The 26,070-nt window shown below is 48.4% G+C and overlaps 1 protein-coding gene and 1 pseudogene across 5 annotated transcripts in view; both read right to left on the reverse strand.

Annotated features, from left to right (window-relative positions):
• The window catches only part of DHRSX (dehydrogenase/reductase X-linked), a 277,695-nt gene that overhangs the window by 96,753 nt on the left and 154,872 nt on the right, over positions 1 to 26,070 (reverse strand). The window lies entirely within an intron of this gene.
• Positions 7,017 to 8,490, reverse strand: LOC134760916 (basic proline-rich protein-like; annotated as a pseudogene).

Genomic DNA, 26,070 nt, shown 5'->3' on the forward strand with positions numbered 1-26,070 from the left:
GTTCGGGAGTTAAGAGACCAGCCTGACCAACACGGAGAAACTCCGTCTCTACTAAAAATACAAAATTAGCCAGACGTGGTGGCGCACGCCTGTAATCCCAGCCAGGCACACTCGGGAGGCTGAGGCAGGAGAATCACCTGAACCCAGGAGGCGGAGGTTCAATCACGCCATAGTACTCCAGTATGGGCAACAAGAGTGAAACTCCGTTTCAAAAAAAAAAAAAAAGTTAGGTCTTAAGCGTGAGCTGCCTGAGTCTCGTGGCTTGGTGCTGTCCAAATAAACACTATCCTTTCTCTTGCGGCGAAGCCTCATTGTGGAGGTTTGACCTAACTGCACCAGGCGAGTGGACACCAGTCCAGGTTGGTAACAAAATAGGCATCAGTAACGTGGGGTAAAGGGTGAGAAAGGCCTACCTCAGCAGCTTTTTATGAGATGAAAAGATTTCCTATCAGGAGAACATAAACAGACTTAGACTAAGGTGTTGGACTCTCTTTGTCTGAGGATCCTGTTTCTTCCTGCCTGGTGAGCAGGTAGTGAGGTCATTTGGGTATAGATAGCAGCATTAACAGCTTGAACCTAGTGAATATAGATGCCCATCTGTCTGCAGAACTTGCCTCCCTCTGCCCTCGAATGAGCCGCTTAAGGAGCCATCTGTCTTAGCTAGCTCTCCTGCGTAACAAAACAGCCCAAATAGTAGCTTAAAAAACAACACCTCTTTATGATCTCACAGTTCTGTAAGTCAGAAGATTGGGTGTAGATTAACTGGGCTGTCTCTATTTAGGGGCTCACAAGGCTGGAATTAAGGTGCCAGACAAAGCTGAGATGACACTTGTAGCTTAGGATGCTCTTCCAGGCATGTTGAATTGGGAGACAAAATTCAGCTTTTTGTGGTTGTGAGACTGCGTCTCATTTTCTCTTTTTTTTTTTTGGAGACAGTGTCTCACTCTGTTGCCTAGGCTGGAGTGCAGTGGTGCGATCTCAGCTCACTGCAACCTCCGCCTCCCAAGATCAAGTAATTCTCTTGCCTCAGCCTCCCCAGTAGCTGGGATGACAGGTGTCTGCCACCACGCCCAACTAATTTTTGTCTTTTTAGTAGAGACAGGTTTTCTCCATGTTGGCCAGAGTGGTCTCAAACTCCTGATCTCAGGTGATCCACCGGCCTTGGCCTCCAGAAGTGCTGGGATAACAGGCGAGAGCCACGGCGCCCGGCCAAGTCTCATTTTCTTTTTGGCTGTCAGACAATGGTGGCTCTCTGCACCTTGTCATATGGGAGTCTGCTTCTTCAAAACCAGCAAAAAGGGCCGGCTGCAGTGGCTCACGCCTGTAATTCCAGCAATGTGAAAGGCTGAGGTGGGGCAGATCACCTGAGGTCAGAGTTCGAGACCAGCCTGGCCAACAGGTTGAAACCCTATCTCTACGAAAAATACAAAAATTAGCCAGGCATGGTAGTGGGCGCCTGTAATCCCAGCTACTTGGGAGGCTGGGGCAGGAGAATCTCTTGAACCTGTGAGGTGGAGGTTGCAGTGAGCCGAGATCGTGACACTGCACTCCAGCCTGGGTGACAGAGCAAGACTCTGTCTCAAAAACAACAATGATAACAACAAAAACCAGCAAAAGGATCTCTGAGACCATCTCAAGTTTATTTGAAGAAGAATTACTCATTCATCTCACCCTCTTTGAGGCAGATCCACCACAGATGATCTCTCCTTTGATTAAATCCACGTATGCCTAGTGTTCCATTATTGGAATGCTAAGCATGTGGACTTATTTATATCCTACTGCTCAAGGTCATCGCCAAAATCTGATGGCAAAAATTCAAAAACTTGCAACTTCAGGCATAAATGGATTAACTCAAAGTTTTGAATCAAAGAAGATGAGAGAGGCAAGGCTCCATTAGTTTAGAGGTTAATTTTGCCACGGTTGAGAATGTGCCCCAGCCCAGGAAAAATAGACGCAAGTCACCGTAGGATGTGTGCTCCATGCTTTTTCTTTTGTTTTTGAGATGCAGTCTCCCTTTGTCACCCAGGCTGGAGTGCAGTGGTGCGATCTCGGCTCACTGCACCCTCCGCCTCCTGGGTTCAAGTGATTCTCCTGCCTCAGCCTCCTGAGTAGCTGGGATTACAAGTGTGCGTCACCATGCCTGGCTAATTTTTGTATTTTTACTAGAGATGGGATTTCACCATGTTTGTCAGGCTGGTCTCAAACTCCTGACCTCATGATCCACCTGCCTTGGCTTCCCAAAGTGCCGGGATTACAGGCGTGAGCCACCGCGCCTGGCTTTTTTTTTTTTTTTTTTGTGAGACGGAGTCTTGCTCTGTCACCCAGGCTAGAGTGCAGTGGCACAGTCTCAGCTTACTGCAACCTCCACCTCCTGGGCTCAGATGATTCTTCCGCCTCAGTGTCCCAAGTAGCTGGGATTACAGGCATGCAACGCCACGCCCTGCTAATTTTTTTTATTTTTCAGTACAGACAGGGTTTCGCCATGTTGGCAGGCTGGTCTTGAAATCCCGACCTCAGGTGATCCACCTGCCTCGGCCTCCCAAAGTGCTGGGATTACAGGCATGAGCCACTGCACCCGGCCCTGTGCTTTTTCCAAGGACGGTTTTGAGGGCTTTGGTATAGAAAGGGAAAAAAGCAGGCAGAAGAGAAAGAGGAAAGAAAAAAAAAAGGAGAGTAGATAAAAGAGGCAAATGATTACATTCTCGTGAGTCTTTGATTGGCACTCTCTGAATCCACATTTTACATGGCAAAGTGCGGGTGGAGGAACAATCAGTCACGCATTCATTTCATGCACAGTAAATCCACTTTTGCGTAAGACAAAGTCAACATACAGAAGAGGAAGATGTCAAACATGCATTTGTCTCAGGGCGGGCGGAAAGATCATTTCTAGTCTTATCTTTGTCCCACACTTGTGAAGACAAGTTGTTAATTTACATTGTCAGGGAGAAATTCAACAGAACTCTGTTTTAGGGGAAAGATTTTGTAGCCCACAAGAAATTTCCTTATGAGCGATTTGTGAGAGCATCTCCGCTGGGGAGGGATGTGCAGAAATGAAGAGGCTACAACAGGTGTCTGCAGATAGTCCTGAAGGCCAGGTGCAGTGGCTCATGCCTGTAATACCAGAGCTTTGGGAGGCTGAGGCAGAAGGATTGCTTGAGCCTAGGAGTTCCAGACCAGCCTGGGCAACATGGTGAAACCTCATGTCTACCAAAAATACAGAAAAAAAAAAAAAAAAGTAGCTGGGTGTGGTGATGGTGGTGCACGCCTGTAGTCCCAGCTACTTGGGAGGCTGAGGTGGGAGGATCACTTGAGCTGAGAAGGTCAAGGCTGCAGTGAGCTATGACTGTGCCACTGCACTCCAGCCTGGGCAACACAGTGACACCCAATCTCACACACACAAAAAAGATACCCCTCCAGCCAGATCAATGCACATGACCACTGGCAGGAGAGGCGGTCAGCGTAAGATACAGGTCATAAGGACCTTGTTGATAAAACAGGTTGTGGTAAAGAAGCCGGCCAGACCCCACGCAAACCAAGATGGCGACGAGAGTGACCTCTGGTCTTCCTCACTGTTCATTATATGCTAACTCTAATGCATTTGCTGCTAAAAGACACTTCCATCAGCCTCGTGGCAGTTTACAGATGTCATAGCAATGTCAGGAAGTTACCTTATATGGTCTAAAAGGGGAGGAACCCTCAGTTCCCAGAACCGCCCACCCGCTTCCCAGAAAACTCGCGAATAATCTTTCCCTCGTTTCACACAGAATCAAGAAATAACCATAAAAATCACCAACTGGCAGCCCTCGGAGCTGTTCTGCCAATGGAGTGGCCACTCTTTATTCCTTTACTTTCTTAATCAACTTGCTTTCACTTTACTCTGTGGACTCACCCCAGATTCTTTCTTGCATGAGATCCAAGAACCCTCTCTTGGGGTCAGGATCAGGACCCCTTTCCAGTAACAATGCCTCATGTTTTCTATAACAATTTCATTATTTTGTGTGCCCATCGACAATGGTAATGCTCTAACCCAGGGGTTGGCCAACTGCAGCCCTCCAGCAAAATCCAGCCCCTTGCCTATTTTTGTGCACCTTGTAAACCAAAAAACTATTTTCACATCTTTTAAACAACGGGTTAAAAAAAATCAAAAGAAGGATAAAACAGTTGAGTGTTAGACAACATCCATCTGAACTGAGCAAATTCACCCATTTGGACTTTCACCCCTGAGATGACTCGTCCTCCCTCTTCATCCCCCCTCCTTCCCCCAGCTTCTCCCTTCTCCTCCCCCCTCCTCCTCCCCCTCCTCTCCCTACTCCTGCAGAGTGCAGTGGCTCACGCTTATAATCCCAGCACTTTGGGAGGCTGAGGTGGGCAGATCACGAGGTCAGTAGTTCAAGACCAGCCTGGCCAATATGGTGAAACCCTGTCTCTACTAAAAATACAAAAATTAGCTGGGTGTGGTGGCATGTGCCTGTAATCCCAGTTAGTTGGGAGGCCGAGGCAGAAGAATTGCTTGAACCCGGGCGACTGAGGTTGCAGTGAGCCAAGATCCCGCCACTGCACTCCAGCCTGGACGACAGAGCAAGACTCCGTCTCAAAAAAAAAAACAAAGAGGATGAAGATGATCCACTTCCACTTAGTAAGTAGTAAAGTATTTTCTTTTCTCTTCCTTAGCATTTTCTTTTCTCTGACTTTATTGTAAGAATACAGTATATAATACACACAACATACAAAATATGTATTAATCGACTCTATGTTATGAATAAATCTTCCATTCAAGAGTACACTACCAGTATTTAACTTTTGGGGGAGTCAGAACCTATATATAGATTTTCAGCTGCATGGAGGTCAGCATCCCTAATCCCCGTGTTGTTCAAGGGTCAGCTGTATTTTTTTTTGAGACGGAGTTTCACTCTTGTTGCCCGGGCTGGAGTGCGATGGCATGATCTCGGCTCACCGCAATCTCCACCTCCCGAGTTCAAGCAATTCTCCTGCCTCAGCCTCATGAGTAGCTGGGATTACTGGCATGCAGCACCATGCCCAGATAATTTTTTGTATTTTTAGTAGAGACAGGTTTCACCATGTTGGTCAAGCTGGTCTTGAACCCCCGATCTCAGGTGATCCACCCACCTCGGCCTCCCAAAGTGCTGGAATTACAGGTGTGAGCCACTGTGCCCGGCCGGATCAACTGTATTTTGTGCCACGTGATAAATATATACATTTAAATCTCAGTGTTCCTCAAGATTCTTAGAACACAGAACATGCCCATTCATTTACATATTGAGCTGTTGTGGTAGCGATCATATGACCAAAAGAGCTTCACATATTTCCCTATGTGGACTTTTTTTTCTTTTTTTTTTTTTTTGAGATGGGATCTTGCTCTGTCACCCAGGCTGGAGTGCAGTGGCGTGATCTTGGCTCACTGCAACCTCTGCCTCCCGGGTTCAAGAGATTCTCCTGCCCCATTGTCCTCAGTAGCTGGGATTACAGACACGCACAAATACACCTGGCTAATTTTTTGTATTTTTAGTGGAGGTGGGGTTTCGCCATGTTGGGCAGGTTGGTCTCAAACTCTTGACCTCAGGCGATCTGCTGGCTTCGGCCTCCCAATGTACTGGGATTATAGGCGTGAGCCACCGTGCCCGGCCTACTACCTTTTAAGAAGTTTGTCCACCCCTGCTATGGTCAGAGTTCATAACTGGTACCTTGAAATCTGTCTGCTATGTTCTCATGCAAAACTTCAAAAGAGTTATACATTATGCCAGTAGCAAAAAAAAAAAAGAAAAGAAAAAAAAAAAAGGGCCAGGCGTGGTGGCTCACACCTGTAATCCCAACACTTTGGGAGGCCAAAGTGGGCAGATCACAAGATAAGAGTTCAAGATCAGCCTGACTAACATGGTGAAACACTGTCTCTACTGAAAATACAAAAATTAGCTGGGCGTGGTGGCAGGCATCTGTAATCCCAGCTACTCAGAAGGCTGAGGCAGCAGAATCGCTTGAACCTGGGAGGTGGAGGTTGCAGTGAGCCAAGATCGTACCACTGCACTCCAGCCTGGGCAACAGAGTGAGACTCTGTCTCAAAAAAAAAAAAAAAAAAAGAAAAAGAAAAGAAAGATGAAGTTATGAAAATAATAAGCCCAAACAAACCAATTTTGATTTTTGTCTTTATAGCACTATTCCTGGAGATTAAAAAACATTGGAGGTGTGTGCTGTGGCTCACGCTTGTAATTCCAGAACTTTGAAAGGCAGAGACAGGCAGATCATGAGGTCAGGAGTTCGAGAGCAGCCTGGCCAACACAGTGAAACCCTGTCTCTACTAAAAATACAAAAATTAGCTGGGCACGGTTGTGCACACCTGCAATCTCAGCTATTCAGAAGGCTGAGGCAGAAGGATCGTTTGAACCGAGGAGGCGGAGGTTGCAGTGAGCCGAGATTGCACCACTGCACTCCACCCTGGGCAACAGAGCGAGACTCCGTCTCAAATAATAAATAAATAAAAAGATGAAGTTATGAGATGACGTTACAAAAATAATAAGCCCAAATGAACTAATTCTGATTTTTGTTTTTATAGCACTATTCCTGGACATTAAAAAAAATTTGCAAGCTACATGCTACAAAGTTGCCATGTGTTTAAATGTGCTGGTGGCCAGTTATGGATACTAAGCACAGAGGCAGCCCCAGCCGGCACCAAAGTGACCACTTGGAGGCTGAGAAATAAATAAAATGGCTAAGCTCTCCACAGGAGGCCGTAAGGTCCAAACACAACTGATCAGTAAAAAGGTCACTCCTCCTTCTCTGAACTCCTTTCCTGACCACTGGAACAAAAACCTGCATCTTAGATTCATGTTTCATTTATGCCATCACATCCAGCTCATTTTTATATTTTCAGTAGAGGCAGGGTTTCACCATGTTGGGGGGGGGGGAGGAGGGGGGGAGGAAGGAGAGGAGCAGGGAGAAGGAGGGAGAAGGAGGGGGAAGGGGGAGAAGGAGGGAAGGAGGGGGAGAAGAGGGAGGGGAGGAGGGAGGGGAGGAGGGAGGGGAGGAGGGAGGGGAGGAGGGAGGGGAGGAGGGGGAGGAGGGAGGGGAGGAGGGGGAGGAGGGGGAGGGGAGGAGGGGGAGAAGGGGGAGGGGTGGAGGGGGAGAAGGGGGAGGGGTGGAGGGGGAGAAGGGGGAGGGGTGGAGGGGGAGAAGGGGGAGGGGTGGAGGGGGAGAAGGGGGAGGGGTGGAGGGGGAGAAGGGGGAGGGGTGGAGGGGGAGAAGGGGGAGGGGTGGAGGGGGAGAAGGGGGAGAAGGGGGAGGTGGGGGAGGTGGGGGAGGTGGGGAGGGGAGGTGGGGGAGGTGGGGGAGGTGGGGAGGGGAGGTGGGGGAGGGGAGGTGGGGAGGGGAGGTGGGGGAGGTGGGGAGGGGAGGTGGGGGAGGTGGGGAGGGGAGGTGGGAGAGGTGGGGAGGGGAGGTGGGGGAAGAGGTGGGGGAGGAGGTGGGGGGAGGTGGGGGGAGGTGGGGGGGAGGTGGGGGGGAGGTGGGGGAGGAGGTGGGGGAGGAGGTGGGGGAGGTGGGCAGGTGAGGAGGAGGAGGTGGGGGAGGTGGGTAGGTGAGGTGGGGGAGGTGGGTAGGTGAGGAGGGTGAGGTGGGGGAGAGGGGGAGGTGAGGAGGGGGAGGAGGGGGAGGTGGGGAGGTGAGAAGGGGGAGGTGGGGAGGAGGAGGGGGAGGAAGGGGAGGAGGGGGAGGAGGGGGAGGTGGGGAGGAGGAGGGGGAGGTGGGGAGGAGAAGGAGGAGGGGGAGGAGGGGGAGGAGGGGGAGGTGGGGAGGAGGAGGGGGAGGTGGGGAGGAGGAGGGGGAGGTGGGGAGGAGGAGGGGGAGGTGGGGAGGAGGAGGGGGAGGAGGGGAGGAGGAGGAGGAGGAGGGGGAGGAGGGGGAGGGGGAGGAGGGGGAGGTGGGGAGGAGGAGGGGGAGGAGGGGGAGGTGGGGAGGAGGACGAGGAGGAGGGGGAGGTGGGGAGGAGGAGGAGGAGGAGGGAGAGGTGGGGAGGAGGAGGGGGAGGAGGGGGAGGTGGGGAGGAGGAGGGGGAGGAGGGGGAGGTGGGGAGGAGGAGGGGGAGGTGGGGAGGAGGAGGGGGAGGAGGGGGAGGTGGGGAGGAGGAGGGGGAGAAGGGGGAGGAGGGGGAGGTGGGGAGGAGGAGGGGGGAGGAGGGGGAGGGGGGAGGGAGGAGGGGGAGGGGGGAGGGGGAGGAGGGGGAGGGGGAGGAGGGGGAGGGGGAGGGGGAGGAGAGGGAGGAGGGGGAGGTGGGGAGGGGGAGGGGAGGGAGGAGGAGGAGGTGGGGAGGGGGAGGGGAGGGAGGAGGAGGAGGTGGGGAGGGGTAGGGGAGGGAGGAGGGGGAGGTGGGGAGGGGGAGGTGGGGAGGGGAGGGGGAGGGGAAGGAGGGAGGAGGGGGAGGTGGGGAGGGGGAGGTGGGGAGGGGGAGGGGGAGGGGAAGGAGGGAGGAGGGGGAGGTGGGGAGGGGGAGGTGGGGAGGGGGAGGGGGAGGGGAAGGAGGGAGGAGGGAGGGGAGGGGAGGGGAGGGGAGGGGAGGGGAGGGGAGGGCAGGGAATCTCGGCTCACTGCAACCTCCACTTCCCAGGGTCAAGCAATTCTCCTGCCTCAGCCTCCTCAGTAGCTGGGATTACAGGCGCCTGCCACCACGCTCGGCTAATTTTTGCATTTTTAGTACAGATGGGGTTTCACCACATTGGCCAGGCTGGTCTCAAACTCCTGACCTCAAGTGATCTGCCCACCTTGGCTTCCCAAAGTGCTGGGATTACAGGCAAGAGCCACCATGCCCGGCCCTGCGAGTCTGTTTTGATTGGATTTGACTTTAAACCCATGCGGAAGAGTTTTCCTGGAATTGCTACACTCGGAGACATGAGGCAATGCTTACTTTTGATGTTTTCAAGTATACAGTTGAAAGTCAACAACATGGGTGAATGTGGCAACCCCTACTTACACAATCAGAGACAGTCACTGCCAAGCCGCTTCATGGATTGTCATTAGCTTTCAATGAGAAACAGGTGCATAATCAAGGTCTAAAGATAAAGAGGGTTAAGTGCAAGACACCAGCCACGACGTGTCAGTCGGCGTACAGCCTGCCTGTTTGAGGGCTCAGGGATCCAAAAAGACAAGATGCTGCAGGTCAGCACTTCAGAGTGTTCGGAACATCCAGGGTTACTTAACCCTGTAGCTTGACAAGCAGCAGAGATTTGCAAACAATGATAGCTTCTGTGCCACTTCAGCCGAACACTGGCTCTGAAAACAGCCTCAGTATCTGACAACCTCTCATTCCTGGGCTTGTGGCGTGGCTGTCAATTGAGAGAGCCTAAGTATATCCTCATGCCGAGGGGATGGGAGCATTTATATAAATAAATGTTTGCAATGATTACAGCACTGCTGCCAAAGAGCTTGATGGGCGATGACAATCCGATTTCACCATGGCAGCCTACGTTTACAGAACCCGGCTCCATTGCAGACAGGACATCGAATGTGTAACACAATATTTAAATGTCCACTGACATTTACAGCTCGTGTTAGCCCAAGAGGGAAGAGGCGTTGGTGTCCCAGTCTGCCTATGAGGGCTCCTGCTATGGAATGAATGGTGTTGCCCCGAAACTCATGTGTTGAAACCCTAATGCCAAATGGGATGGTATTTGGAGACAGAGCCTTTGGGAGATGATGATGTTTACATCAGGTCGTGAAGGTGGGATCCTTAGGATGGGATTCGTGCCCTTGTAAGAAGAGACACCAGGGCACACATGCTCCCTCGTGCTCCACCCTCTCTCTCTCTGCCATGCAAGACCATCCGTAAACCAAGAAGAGGAACCTCTCAAGTACCCAACCATGCTGGTACCTGGATGTAAACATTTCTGCCTCCAGTACTATAGGGAGATAAATTTCTATTATTTATGCCACCCCATCTATGGTACAGTTAACCCTTAAATAACACAGGTTTGAACTGCATGGGTCCACTTCTATGGGCATTTTCTTCTACCTCTGCCACCCCGGAGCCTGCAAGACCAACCCCTCGTCTCCGTTCTCGTGTTAGGCTACCCAAGGTGAAGACGATAAGGATGAAGACATTCATGACCATCCACTCCCACTTCAGAAATAGTAAATATATTTTCTCTTCTCTACGATTTTTAAACATTTAGTTTGCTGTCCTTTTTTGTTTTTAATTATTTTTCCATAAGTGATTGGGGTACAGGTGGTATTTGGTTACCTAAGTTCTTTAGTGGTGATCTGTGAGATTTTGGTACACCCATCACCCGAGCAGTATACACTGCACCCTATTTGTAGTCTTCATCCCTCACCCACCTCCCACTCTTCCCCCGCAAGGCCCCAAATTCCATTTTATCATTCTTATGCCTTTGTGTCCTCATAGCTTAGCTCCCACATATCACTGAGAACATACAATGTTGGTTTTCCATCACTGAGTTACTTCGCTTAGAATAAAACTTCCTTGCCAGGCGAGGTGGCTCAAGCCTGTAATCTCCACACTTTGGGAGGCCGAGGTGGGTGAATCACCTGAGATCAAGAGTTCGAGACCAGCCTGACCAACATGGCAAAACCCCGTCTCTAATAAAAATACAAAAATTAGCTGGGCGTGGTGGTGCGCACCTTTAGTGCCAGCTACTCAGGAGGCTGAGGCAGGAGAATCACTTGAACCTGGGAGGCGTAGGCTGCAGTGAGCCGAGATCATGCCACTGAACTCCCGCCTGGGCAACAGAGTGAAACTCCATCTCAAAAAAAAAAAAAGAATAAAAGTTCCTTATGATTTTTGATTCTCAAAGTTCCTTATGAGGCGATTCTCCTGCCTCAGCCTCCTGAGTAGCTGGGATTACAGGTGTGCACCACCACGCCCGGCTAAAAGAAAAAATAGCATTTTCTTTTCTCTGGCATCCTTTAATAATACAGTATACAATACATAAAACATACAAAATATATGTTAATCAACTTTATGGTATTGATAAGGCTTCTGCTCAACAATAGGATATTCACAAGTTTTGGGTGAGTCAAAAGTTATCTTTGGATTTTCAACTGTGCCAGGGACGTGTGTGATGCCCCTAACTCCCACACTGTTCAAGGGTCAACTCTTATTTTGTTTTGTTGTTGTTGTTTTGAGATGGAATCTTGCTCTGTCGCCCAGGCTGGGGTGCAATGGTGCAATCTTGGCTCCCTGCAACCTCCGCCTCCCAGGTTCAAGCGATTTTCCTGCCTCAGCCTCCTGAGTAGCTGGGATTACAGATGCCCCCCCCAACACCCAGCTAATTTTTCTATCAAGGTCAACTGTATTTTCTTGCGACAGCCAGAGCTGACTAAGACAGTCTTGAAGCTCAAAGAGGTACAAGAACCTGCCCAAAGTTATCCAACCAACAAGCACCTGGAAAGCAGAATAAAGACTCAGGTAGCCAAGCGCCATGCCCACACCATGGTAGAGCTATTCTGCCTTGCAGAGATGCATTGAATCTGTCACAGGGTGAATACATCTCTAAATGCATTTGAAAACTCCTAAGGGATGCTACAGAAACACATGAGGGAAGAGTGGGTGTGGACATACTCTCCATCTGTTACACTCAGAGTACTCCAACTACAGGAATGAGATGCCTCAAGACAGGCCAAGGCAGAAAGAAGCATCACTATGAACCCCAGAACAGATATGTTTTCTGGCCAGACATGGTGGTACACGCCTGTAATCCCAGCACTACAAGAGGGCCAGGTGAGAAGACTGCTGGAGGCCAGGAGTTTAAGATCAGCCTGAGCAACACAGCAAGATCCCATCTCTACAAAATATTTTTAAAATATATATATATAGCTGGGGATAGTGATGCATACCTATAGTCTCAGCTACTTTAGAGACTGTGATGGGAGCATCACTTGAGCCTAGGAGGTTGAAGCTGTCGTGACCCACAGTCACACCACTGCACTCCAGCCTGGGTGACACAGAGGTCTGGTCTTGAAAAAATCATCATTATAATCACAGTAATGTGAGGGGAATTTTAGGTGACAGGTGGTTACTACTTCAAAAATAAGGGCTTCCGGTTTCTGCTTTAATGATATAGGGGTTAAGAAGAAATTACTTAAGCAGATAGTAAAAATTAGCTGGGTGTGGTGGTGCACACCTGTCGTCCCAGCTACTTGGGAGGCTGAGGTGCGAGGATCACCTGAGCCTGGGAAGTTGAGGTTGCAGTGAGCCATGATCACGCCACTGCACTCCAGCATGGGTAACAGAGGGAGACCCTGTCTGAAAAAAAAAAAAAAAAGATTTTGCACAAACTTTTACGATGATTCTGCTCTATAATTCCAAGTAATTTCTACTTTGTTGGTGTTTTCTCACATATTTATCTGGTTGACCATATACCTGCATATGATAGAGTAAGAAGCACCCATTTCCCTCCAAGAAGAACAGCATTGCAAGGGGGTTGAGGATGCATGCGTGTGGAATCCAAACATTGAATGCACTGAGACGATGGTGCATGAAGCCTGTCTGTGAGTTTATGATGAAGCTGCACAGAGCTTCGTAGCCAGCTCTCACTCCTCTCTCTCACCCTTTGGTTTCAGTTTAATTGCATACACACCCTTCAGAGCTGCTCGGGGCCCCCACTTCCTCAGCCTTCTGGCATTTTTCTAAGAAACACCAAACCTCTTTCCAATGTTGCCCTTGGATTTTATGTGCATGTCTTCCAGCCCTTGAGCTGCTTGACCTGTACTTGCATGGGTTCCATAACACTGGATAGGACAGAAGCTGCACCCAGCCCCACGTGAGAGCTCTGTTCTCTTCAGGGACCATGTTCTGTTCACATCTCCCTCACATCTAATACATCTCCCTCACATCTGTTCACTGTCTCCCTCACATCTAATACAGCCATGATACTCAGCAATATAGTACTCCACCCAACAGGCAAGTGAGAGTCTGCCAGTGATACAGGAGTTAAGAAGAAATCACTTAGGCAGACAGTAAGGGTATGGGAGTCCTCGGTAAGGCTTTTCTTTCCTTTTTTTTTTTTTTTTTTTTTTTTTTTGAGATGGCGTCCCGCTCTGTCGCCCAGGCTGGAGTGTAGTGGCCTGATGTTCGCTCACTGCAACCTCCGCCTCCCGGGTTCAAGCAATTCTCCTGCCTCAGCCTCCTAAGTAGCTGGCATTACAGGCTCGCACCACCAAGCCCGGCTAATTTTTTTTTTTTTTTTTTAGTAGAGACGCGGTTTCACTGGTCAGGCTCGTCTCAAACCCCTGACCTTGTGATCCACCCGCCTCAGCCTCCTCAAGTGCTGGGATGACAGATGTGAGCCACTGCGCCCAGCGGCTTTTCTCTTTAATGAAAAGCAGCCCCAAGTCATTTTTTAACAATGAACAGCCTGTCAAGTCGAGCTGCAGACATACACAAGCCAACTGGGAGCTTGTACGGGTGCATGTCCGCAGGACCTAGGGACTAGACACGTTCAAGATGGCGGCTCCATCTTCCCGGGAGGAACTAAGGACTAGACACGTTCAAGATGGCGGCTCCGTCTTCCGGGCAGGAACTAGGGACTAGACACGTTCAAGATGGCGGCTCCGTCTTCCCGGCAGGAACTAGGGACTAGACACGTTCAAGATGGCGGTTCCATCTTCCCGGCAGGAACTAGGGACTAGACACATTCAAAACGGCGGCTCCATCTTCCCAGCAGGAACTAGAGACTACACATGTTCAAGGCAGTGGCTCCATCTTCCCTCCTCTTTGTCAGCCACATGTAAAGTAAGAAAAACAGGACCGAGAGCCCCGACCGACTACAAAGCCCATTTGCATAAACGATTAGGGTGGGCAACCAGCCTTTCCTGTGGGCTATGTAAATGCCATGCTTGATGGAACCAAGCTCTGAGCTCTATGTAAATGAGACACCGCCTCCTCGAACTGGACTATAAAATCCATCACATTTGGTGCCAGCTGGTCCTTTCCGCTTGGAGACCCCTTTCTCTACAGAGAAAACCATTTCTCTTTCTCTTCTCCTGATTAAACTTCCACTCCTAAACTCCTCGTGTCTTTGTCCTAAATTTTCCTGATGCCCAATGACGAACCCCAGGGTATATACCCCAGACAAGGTAGCCGCTTCACTAACGTGTAGAGAGCTTGCGCATTGTAATTCCCATCCTCACAATAGGCAAAGAGTAGAACAAACCGAAAATCAGCAACTCTTCAATCCATCAGAAAATAGAGATCACAAGACGAAATGCTGCCTGAAGACTGGACAGACAGGTGGTAAGTGGAATTCTGCTTGTCTAGGAGTTCCTGCTAGAGCCAGCACCTGATGGACACATTTGCAGGGTAATTATTAAACAGCTGCAGGCTGACAGTGGACAAGCCTAAGTAAGTTAAAAACTCCTGGCCAGGCGTGGTGGCTCGCACCTGTAATCCCAGCACTTTGGGAGGCCAAGGCAGGCAGATCACCTGAGGTCAGGAGTTCGAGACCAGCCTGGCCAACATAGTGAAACCCCATCTCTACAAAAAATACAAAAATTAGCCAGGCGTGGTGGCAGGCGCCTGGAATCCCAGCTACTCAGGAGGTTGAGGCAAGAGAATTACTTGACCCTGGGAGGCGGAGGTTGTAGAGAGCCCAGATCGCACCACTGCATTCCAGCCTGAGTGACAGAGCGAGACTCTGTCTCAGAAAACAACAACAACAACAACAACAGAAAAACTTCTCGGGGCCCATCTTAGAGGGGACCTTGTACTTTCACAAATTTTACCTCCGGGAGCTCCACCAGGTTCCCAGGGTGAAGATCAAAGAAATATCCAGTTGTGTGTTATTGGGGGAAAGTAACCACTTTGCAATATTCATAGGGAGACAGTAGCATTTTGAAATATGCCCAAAGCAATCTGTGTCCTCTCTACCCTCAAAGTAAATTACTTTAGCACAGGCAAAGCAACCTGGGGGGAAGGGAAATCTTCTATTTCATTTTTTTTTTTTTTTCAGGCAGATTTTCACTCTTGTTGCCCAAGCTGGAGTACAATGGCGCGATCTCGGCTCACTGAAACCTCCGCCTCCAGGGTTGAAGCGATTCTCCTGCCTCAGCCTCCTGAGTAGCTGGGATTACGGGTGCGCACCACCATGCCCAGCTAATTTTTTATATTTTTAGTAGAGATGGGGTTTCGCCATGTTGGCCAGGCTGGTCTCGAACTCCTGACCTCAGGTGATCCACCCGCCTCAGCCTCCCAAGGTGCTGGGATTACAGGCGTGAGCCACCGCGCCCAACCAGATTTCAGTTTCTATTAGCTTTCAACAACACTTTTCGTGCATGAGTGATGCTGGCGGCCATGTACTCAGCTGTTCCATCAAGGTTCCAAGCAGCAAAGCTGCAAAATGGTTCTGACTCCTTCACTGAAAAAGAAAGAGTCTCCCTGAATGCATTGGAAAGACTCATGAGATGCTATGGAAGCAAGTAAGGAAAGACTGACTGTGGATATGCTGTCTGTCTGTGAGGCTCACAGTACTCCAGCCACAGAAATGAGATGCCTCAAGGGAGGCAGAGTCAGAAAGAAGCCATCACTATAAACCCAAGAATAAATAAAGCCAGCAGAGCTACAGTGATGGCCTGTGTGCTGCAGGTGAGCATCACCTTGTTGGAAGGCCACAGGCTTTCCTGGCTACCCTGCTCAGTGGGCCTCCTGGTGGGAGTCACTAGACTGAAGATAGGCCCAGCCAGACCATCTGGTTGGAGCTACCCAAAGAAAGGCCATTGTCAGCACAAAGTCACTGGAGTCTTAGAATGCGCAGCTGTGATAGGCTGATTCCTTCTCCCAAATCCCTGTGTTAAAGCCCTAACGCCCAGGACCTCAGAATCTCACCATATTTGGAGATAGAGTCTTTAAAGAGGTGATTAAGGTAAAACAAAGTCACCAGGGAGGACCCTAATCCGAGAAGACAGGGGTGCTTATAAGAAGAGGAGATGAGGCTGGGTGTGGTGGCTCACGCCTGTAATCCCAGTACTTTGGGAGGCCGAGGCGGGTGGATCACAAGGTCAGGAGATCAAGACCATCCTGGCTAACACGGTGAAACTCCATCTCTACTAAAAATAGAAAAAATTAGCCGGGTATGGTGGCACGCGCCTATAGTTCCAGCTACTCGGGAGGCTGAGGCAGGAGAATCGCTTGAACCTGGGAGGTGGAGGTTGCAGTGAGCCAAGATTGTGCCACTACACTCCAGCCTGGGCAACAGAGCGAGACTCCATCTCACAAAAAAAAAAAAAAAAAAGAGGAGGCGATGAGGACACAGACACACACAGAGGGATGACCCTATGAGGACACAGGGAGAAGATGGTGTCTACAAGCCCAGCAGAGAGGCCTCAGGAAGAACCAGCCCTGCCCACACTTTGATCTCAGACTTCCAGCCTTCAAACTGTGGGAAAATAAAAGTCTGCTGTTTAAGCAGCCCAGCCTGTAGTATTTTGTTATGGCAGCCCTAGGTAACTAATACAACAGGTGTTTCATACTGTTCCTTTCCTCAGGTGGTGTTGCAAAGTACCCCACCATCTTTAGGTGGTGTTAGAAGAGATTCCAACATCTGCCATAACCCCCGGAAGAGTGTTCTGTATGTTACACTTTGGGGAGGTTTTCCTCAAAGCATTAGAGTTATCTGAACAATGGGAATCTTTGCACAATGGAGGATGAGTTCTACTTGGGGATAGTACCTACTAAGAGAGGCATGTTCTCTTCTTCTCTTCAATTGCCCTTTAATGAAGAAATAAAAAATTATTTAATTAGTTAGTGAAGAAATAAAAAAAGTATTGCATTCTTTCAACAGATTCTGCACTTTTACTCCCAGGTATTTATGAAACCTCATGTTGATGCCTGGTGCATAGGCCAGGCAGTGAGGCTGTACCTGAGTAATGCCTGGTGGCTGGCCATGGGTAGCTGGAGCACCAATAGCATACTCTAATAGTCCATGACATCAGTCTACTGAAGGGCTATGGCTCAAATAGAAGGCTTTGTTTGGAGGAATTCAAAAGAGGTTCTACTGAGAAGGAACCTATGAATCAGAGCTGCCACAATACTTTTGGATTGTGCGGTTCAAATGCCATATTGGTTTTCTTCCAGCTCTCCAGCTCCAGCAGCACTGAGGCAGATCTGACTTTCTCAAAGCTGGGCCCATCACCAACAAGATAGTGATGGTGAAAGCAATGACAGAAGAAGTCCAATTTAGAGTAATATCAGGAGCAGTGGTTTTGGTCTAAGGATGTGGATGCTTTTCTCAGCTCATCATGATCACCAGCAAGGATCAGGATGGATAGGTGGGCACATCTATGCAACCCTCACCTTTCTAAAACTACCTAGGCATAGATATTTTTCTGAAGACTAGTCTCAGCCTGCCTGGATGGTCCCTCATGGCTACTGTCTGATTTGAAAAGTAAACTTATGAAAAGTGGAAAACACTGTATGATATCCGCCACTGTTTTGTCACACCAATTCTTGACATTAAATCTCTCGAAGGACATTAGTATGACCTTCAAATCCTAGCCCCCAGGAAAGCTTCAGTTTAGTTTTTTGTTTCCTGGGTGTCCCTTCCTACAATCCACTAAGCAAATGCCACACACCCTCCTTACATGCATAGAACAGTGCTGATAATGGATGAAACACACAGGTATCAGCTCATGCCTACACTTTCAGAGAAAACACTCTTGCTTAGCCCATGGGTATGTGAAGCTGCCAAGGATACAAAAGGTAAAACAATCCAAGGGCAACAGGTGGTTCATGACAAAGAACTAAGAGGGCAGCATTGTGATTCCAAAACTTTGGATATGGACGTCAATGAGAGTGAATGAGAGAGAAAGAGAGAGAGAGAGAGGGAGAGAGAGACGGAGAGAGAGAGGGGGAGGGGGAGAGAGACGGAGAGAGAGAGGGGGAGGGAGGGAGGGAGAAAGAGAGAGAGAGACAGAGACAAAGAGGAAGGAGGAGGAGGAGAAGCAGGAGGAGGGGGAAGAGGAGGGGAGGGGGAAGAGGAGGTGAAGGGGAAGGAAAAAAAAAAAGTAGAAGGGGCCAGGCACGGTGTCTCATGCTTGTGATCCTAGCACTTTGGGAGGCCGAGGCAGGTGGATCACGAGGTCAGGAGATTGAGATCATCCTGGCCAACATGGTGAAACCCCATCTCTACTAAAAATACAAAAATTAGCTGGGCAGGGTGGTGCATGCCTGTAATCCCAGCTACTCAGGAGGCTGAGGCAGAAGAATCGCTTGAACCGGGGAGGCAGAGGTTGCAGTGAGCTGAGATCGCACCACGGCACTCCAGCCTAGCAACAGAGTGAAACTCCGTGAAAGAAAAAAAAAAGAGAGAAGGGAAAGGAAGGGAAGGGAAGGGAGAGGAGGGGAGGGGAAGGGAAGGGAGAGGAGGGGAGGGGAAGGGAAGGGAGAGGAGGGGAGGGGAAGGGAAGGGAGAGGAGGGGAGGGGAAGGGAAGGGAGAGGAGGGGAGGGGAAGGGAAGGGAGGGGAAGGGAGGGGAAGGGAGGGGAGGGGAGGGGAGGTGAAGGGAAGGGAGGGGAAGGGAGGGGAAGGGAGGGGAGGGGAGGTGAAGGGAAGGAAAGGGAGAAGTAGAAGGAGGAGGAGGAGAGAAAGGGAAGGAGAAGAAAAGAAAGAAGATGGAGGAGGAGAAGGTGGAGGAGATGAGGGGGAGGAGAGGGAGAGGGAGGGGAAGGAAGGAGGAGGAGGGGAAGAGAAGGGAAGAGAAGAGGAAAGAAGACAGGGAGAGAGAATAAGAGAATGAGAAAAACAGAGAGAATGAAGGAAAGAATAAATGAAAGGAGAGAGACAGAGATGACAAAACCTACTTGTGAAAGAGGCCTCAGTAGAAGAAAAGAGAATGAGCAAAGAGCCTGGTCCAGGCCACTCTAAATGTCTCTAAAATGTTAAAGACTGATGAAGGAGGAGCAGGAAGACCTATCACACGTCCAAGGAGACAATGTTGAGCGACCCGCAAACTTACAAGGGAGAACAGGCTCTGGAGATGTCCAGTAATGGGCTAGAGCCCAGGCTCCCACACTTGGTAGTTGTACCCTTCAACCTGGAGAGGCCTGAGTTTTCTTATCTGTGAAATGGGCCCAAGAATAGTATCTATCTCAAGAAACCAGAAACTCCTCTTCCATTGCAGTTTTATCATGAGATTGCAGGAATTCAGTCCCATCTTCAACCTGCACCTCTACTTCTTCTGCTATTTTCACCATAGCAGAAGTGACTTCCTCCACTGAAGTCTCGAATCCCCTCAATGTCATTCATGAAGATCAGAATTCACTTTTTCCCCAATTTCTGTTAATGTGGATATCTTAACTTCCTGCCATGAATCACCAAGGTTCTAAATGGCATTCAGAATGCGGAATCCTTTCAGGAAGTTTTTTTGTTTGTTTTTTTGGGTTTTTTGGGGTTTTTTTGAGACGGAGTTTTGCTCTTGTTGCCCAGGCTGGGGTGCAATGGCATGATCTTGGCTCACCGCAACCTCCACCTCCCAGGTTCAAGCGATTCTCCTGCCTCAGCCTCCCGAGTAGCTGGGATTACAGGTGCCTGCTACCATGCCCAGCTAACTTTTTTGTAGTTTTAGTAGAGATGGGGTTTCACCATGTTGGTTAGACTGGTCTCGAACTCCTGACCTCAGGTGATCCACCCGCCTTGGCCTCCCAAAGTGCTGGGATTACAGGCGTGAGCCACCACACCCAACCCTGACTCAAATTTTGAAAAAAGTTCTACTCTGGGTAAAATCCTATCAAACAGCATCGCTTGATACAGAAAAATCTTTCATGACAGAAAGGGTCAATTGATGTGACAAATTTCATTGTTGCCTATTTTAAGAAATTGCCAAAGCCCCCTCTACCCTCAGCAACCACCACCCTGACCAGTCCGCAGCCAGCAACATTGAGGCAAGACTCTCCCCCAGCAATAAGGTTTTGACTCATGAAATGTTCCGATAATTGTTAGTATTGTTTAGCAATAAAGTATGCTTAAATTAAAAAATATATATATCGTTGGAATGGTGTATGGATACACCACAAAACACTCTTAGCATAATGCTCACCATTCACTAAGTGCTCAATAACGACATTATTAACTTTGCCAATTCCTCTGTTTATTGCTCAGAAGGATGATGCATTTGTCAGGAGAAGCAAAGAAGAAGATTCTTGAAAAGGTCATGGTGACGTTGCTGCAAGGTCGGAGAGAAAACACAGACAGACTGAATGGGTCCCGTTAAGCTCAAGGGTGTGGGCAGCTCGTAAGAAAGGCAAGGAGCAGAGATTACGCTGGAGAAATATGCCAGGAAGGGAAGGGATGTTCAGAAGCTACGTAGCGTGTGCAGTGATATTTTCACAGTGCTTTTGAAATCAGGGTGTTAATTGGCTAAATGAGCCACTGGCTGGATGACAGTATGTGAGCATTAGCTGCTCTATGTCAGCTGGGATTCTAGGAAAACAGATTGTGCCAAACATTTGGATATCCAGAGGAGGCACAACAACTGTGCATTAGAAATAGGACTTATGTTTCCCACCCAGCTACCTCTCTCTGGGGCATGACCTGCCATCTAAAAACAGTCCACCCCAATGCAGCCTCCAGTCTCTCTGCCAGGTATTGACCCAGAGTCTTGATTCTATGCAACAAGTAAGATCTTTGGATTTTAACCCATTGAGTTTCAGTAAGAATCTGCGACAAGAAGATTTCTTCCAGAGAACCAAAGCAGGAGTTGCAAGATTGCAAATGGCACACTGAGGTCTTAAATATCCATCTGATTTGGCCAGGAATGTGATCGATCAAAAACTCAGGAATTTTCCTGGTCATCATTGTCTAACGTGTATTCAGAATGTACTCTGCGGTGAGCACCATTTTACAGAAAGACTCACTGGCCAAGAATATGGGCGTGAGGTAACTAACAATCAGGGGGCGTGGTTTCATTTTGTTGAAAAAAAGTTCAACAAAGATGTCCACAAAGAAATAGGTGACGGGCCTTTGCCTACTCATTTCTTTGCTCGTTTTGCTATTTACTTGCTCCCCTGTTTTCTTGCCCTGTAAAATGGACACAATACTCAAGCTTCCCCTTGGTGTCAATGTTTACATTCACAGTGGGTAAAAAAAATGTATTTCATGATTTGACAAGTGTGATGTATTTTATTCTTTTTTTATAACTTTAACAACTTTTTAATTTTTTGAATCTTTTTGAGTCTTTCATAACAACACATAGCTTAAAATACACACGCATTGTGCAGCTGTACAAAAATGTATTTTTTTAAACTTGTATGTTAGATTCAGGGGGGGTCCACGTGCAGGTTGCACAGGCAAATTACGTGACATGGGAGTTTGGTGTACAGATTATTTTGTCACCCACATAATCAGCACAATATCTGATACACAGTAGAGACAGAGTGTCACTCTGCCGCCCAGGCTTGAGTGCGATGGCGCGATCTCGGCTCACTGCAACCTCCGCCTCATGGGTTCAAGTGATTCTTGTGCCTCAGCCTCCCGAGTAGCTGGGATTACAGATGCCCGCCACTCTGCCTGGCTAATTTTTGTATTTTTAGTAAAGAAAGCGTTTCACCATCTTGGCCAGGCTGGTCTCGAACTCCTGACCTCGTGATCTGCCCACCTCGGCCTCCCAAAGTGCTGGGATTACAGGCGTGAGCCACTGCGCCTGGCCAATAGGTAGTTTTTTAATCCTCCTCTCCTCCCACCCTTCACCCTCAAGCAGACCCCAATGTCTGTTGTTCCTTTCTTTGAGGCAACCTGTATTCAATGTTGAGCTTCCAATTATAGGTGAGAACACGTGACATTTGCTTTTATGTTCTTGCATTAGTTTGCTAAGGACAATGATCTCCAGCTCCATCCATGTTCCTGCAAAAAATAATATGATCTTGTTCTTTTTCACAGCTGCATAGTATTCCATGACGTATATGTACCACATTTTCTTTACCCAGTCTACCACTGATGGGTATCTAGCTTAATTCCCGTGTCTTTGCTATTGCAAATAGTGCTGCAATGAACATTCACGTGCAAGTGTCTTTACAGTAGAATAACTGGTATTTCTTTAGGTACATACCCAGGAATGGTTGCTGGGTTGAATGGTAATTCTGTTGTTTTAACTCGGAAGTATGCTTTTTTTTTTTTTTTTTTTTTTTTGAGACAGTCTTATTCTGTCACCCAGGCTGGAGTGCAATGGCATGATCTTGGCTCACTGCAACCTCCACCTCCTAGGTTCAAGTGATTCTCCCTGCCTTAGCCTCCCAAGTAGCTGGAATTCTAGGCACCTGCCACCATGCCTGGCTAATATTTGTATTTTTAGTAGAGACGGAGTTTCGCCATGTTGGCTAGACTGGTCTCAAACTCCTGACCTCAGGTAATTTGCCTGCCTTGGCTGGGATTACAGGCGTGAGTCACCGGACCCAGCCGCCTATTTGCTTTTTTTAAGAGACAAGGTCTTGCTCTCTCAGCCAGGCTGGAGTGCAGTGATTTGAGCACATCTCACTGCAGCCTCAAACTCCTGGGCTCAAGCGATCCTCCCGCCTCAGCCTCCCCAGTAGCTGGGACCACAGGCACACACCACCATGCTCAGCTATTTTTGAAAAATTTTTGTAGAAATGGCATCTTGCTGGGTTGCCCAAGCTGCTCTCAAAGTCCTGAGCTCAAAATAATCCTCCATCTTCTGAAAGCATTGCGATTATGGGTGTGAAGTTTCTTTAATATTTTAACTTAATTCATAACAGTATTTTTGAATAGGGGACCCTATCCATCAATATTTAATTCTATAATTGTATATATTTGCAGGCCTCTCCAAGCCTTTGTGAACCCTGAATATCTGAGATGGTGTCAGTTAATTTAGAAAATTAAGTCCGGGCGTGGTGGCTCACGCCTGTAATCCCAGCACTTTGGGAGGTCGAGGCAGGCGGATTGTCTGAGGTCAGGAGCTCGAGCCAAGTCTGGCCAACATGGTGAAACTCCGTCTCTACTAAAAATGCAAAAAAAAAATTAGCTGGACATGGTGGCGGGCACCTGTAATCCCAGCTATTGAGGAGGCTAAGGCGGGGGAATCGCTGGAAACAGGGAGGTGGAGGTTGCAGTGAGCCGAGATCATGCCACTGCACTCCAGCCTGGGCAACAGAATGGGACTCCATCTCAAAAAAAAAAAAATTTATTTTGCCACAGTTGAGGACACACCCATAACACAGCCTCAGGTGATCCTGATGACACATGCCCAAGGTGGTTAGGGCACACGTTGATTTTATACATTTTAGGAAGACATGAGACATCAATCAGTATATGTTGAGAAGTACACTGGTTCCATCCAGAAACACGGGGACAACTCGAAGTGGGGAGGGGGCTTCCAGGTCATAGGTGGATAAGAGATGAATGGTTGCATTCATTATATTGTTGTGTGTGTGTGTGTGTATGTGTGTGTGTGTTGTTTTTTTTTTTTTTAGACAGAGTATCGCTCTGGCACCAGGCTGGAGTGCAGTGGCGTGACCTCGGCTAACTGCAACCTCGGCCTCCCGGGTTCAAGCCATTCTCCTGCCTCAGACTCCCGAGTAGCCGGGACTACAGGCGCCCGCCACCATGCCCAGCTAGTTTTTTTAATATTTTTAGTAGAGATGGGGTTTCACCATGTAGGCCAGGATGGTCTTGATCTCTTTACCTCATGATCTGCCCGCCCTGGCCTCCCAAAGTGCTGGGATTACAGGCATGAGCCACCGCACCTGGCCAGGAGTAACTTTGAATACAACGGGAGGCAAGTTTGCTCTGAGAAGTTCCCAGCTTGACTTTTCCCTTGAGCTTAGTGATTTGGGGACCTCAAGATTTTCCTTTCAAACCTTAAATTATTGTTACTGTCACTATGCTTCCATCTTTCATGAACTTAGGCGGCATCCATGGAGGTATCATTTGCAGATTCAAAGTAGCTCTTTGAACTTCTAAGTCATGGAGCACAGTGTTTTTAATATCACACTGTTTTTGTTGTTGTTGTTGAGACAGAGTCTTGCTCTGGTACCAGGCTGGAGTACAGTGGCACGATCTCAGCTTATTGCAACCTCTGCCTCTCGAGTTCAAGCCATTCTCCTGCCTCAGCCTCCCAAGTAGCTGGGACTACAGGCGCCCACCACCATGCCCAGCTAGTTTTTTTGTATTTCTAGTAGAGACGGGGTTTCACCTTGTTGCCCAGGATGGTCTCGATCTACTGACCTCATGATCTGCCCGCCTCGGCCTCCCAAAATGTTGGGATTACAGGCGTGAGCCACCGCACCAGACTGCAGTAGTGAGTCTTAGTCAGTCACTGTGAAGTTCCCTGCGGAGTTTCTTTTTCAAAAGCAATTTGCTGTGGATAACGCATTCTCATTATGTCAGACATCTGCAGTAACATTTGTCTAGCAACAAGGTTAATTGCCTTCACATCAACAAAAACAGGTTATGTTGCCAGCGAAGAGGGATGCCAGTTCTCTTTTCCATCCTATAATACTTGTCATCAGTACTGGGGTATCCTGGTCACCTTTTCCCATGCTGTGAGATTAATTTAGAGAACATATTCATGGTTGTTTTTGTTTTTTTGTTGTTGTTTTTTTTTGAGATGGAGTTTTGCTGTTGTTGCCCAGGCTGGAGTGCAATGGCACGATCTTGGCTCACTGCAACCTCTGCCTCCCAGGTTCAAGTGAGCCTCCAGAGCAAGTGCAGTCCTGCCCACACCGTGATTTCAGACTTCTGGTCTCCAGGACTGGAAAAGAATAAACTTATTGTAGCTTTAAGACTTCCGAGTGTGTGGTCGTTTATTACAGCAGCCCTAAGATATATATATTTTAAGTTCCGGGATACATGTGCAGAACGTGGTTTGTTACATAGGTATACATGTGCCATGCTGGTTTGCTGCGCCCATCAACCCGTCATCTAGGTTTTAAGCCCTGCTTGCATGAGAAATGGGGTTTCGCCATGTTGGCCAGGCTGGTCTTGAACTCCTGACGTCATGATCCACCCACTTCAGCCTCCAAAAGTGCTGGGATTACAGGCGTGAGCCACCGCGCCCAGCCTTTATTGCTCTTTCTACATAAAACCAGAAAAGCTAACAAAGCTATTTCCTGTAATGACATGCCCAAGTCCTAACCCCCAAACACTGTGAATGTGAACTGATTTGTGAATAGGGTCTTGGTAGATGCATTCACAGTAAGGATATCAGGACAGGATCATCCCAGGTTCAGGACTGATGGACACTTCAAACTTTCATTCTATATTCTTTCACACAAGTAGTGTTGTTTGGCTCTGAGAATCAATTTTTATTTCCAGGAAATTTCATGTCATTCTCTTCAATTCAGTGAGTGCAAAAGAAGCAAGACAGGGAATGATATAAAATTACTGCTAATAGAAAATTCACTTTTAATCTTGCTTAAAACAAGTTTGTTTTTTGTTTTTTTTTTTGTAAAATGAAGGAGAGAGCTGAACTTCAAGGATGAGAATTTATTTCCACACATGGGAGAAACACTGATTGGAGAAAATTTACAGTTGCTGTTTAGACACTTGAGCCTCAGGATCTAGAAAAGGTGCACCTCTTAGATGGGGCTTAAATTGGAGATGATGATATCTAATCACCTGGAGACAGGAAAGTAGGTGTCACTCAACGCTGAACGGTGCTACTCATCTGCGAGATTGTATGATGAAGTTTTGAAGACCGAGTCTGTACCTTCATCTGTTCTTTAACCAATGCACACTTAACAAGCACGTCATGTTTAGCTGCTCAGCAGAGCTTCCTTCTTCAGAAACAGAGATGGGGTGCGGAGGCATTTTACAACCCAGGGGGCTCCAGCTTCATAGACTGTCCTGTGGGGATGTGTGCTGTTACTCTGAGGATCAGCGTTGGTTTTGCAAGTCCTTCATGAACATAACAAGTCAATGATAATAAGACAAGTTCCACTGCTGTGCCTCAGCTGAGACCAAAAAAAAAAAAAAAAAAGAAAGCTGGAATCATTTAGAAATAACAATCCCAGGCCAGGCATGGTGGCTCATGCCTGTCATCCCAACATTTTGGGAGGCCGAGGCCAGCAGATCACCTGAGGTAAGGAGTTCAAGACCAGCCTGGGCAA

The sequence above is a fragment of the Pongo abelii genome, chromosome X (genome assembly GCF_028885655.2).
Source record: "Pongo abelii isolate AG06213 chromosome X, NHGRI_mPonAbe1-v2.0_pri, whole genome shotgun sequence".
Taxonomy (NCBI): Eukaryota; Metazoa; Chordata; class Mammalia; order Primates; family Hominidae; genus Pongo; species Pongo abelii.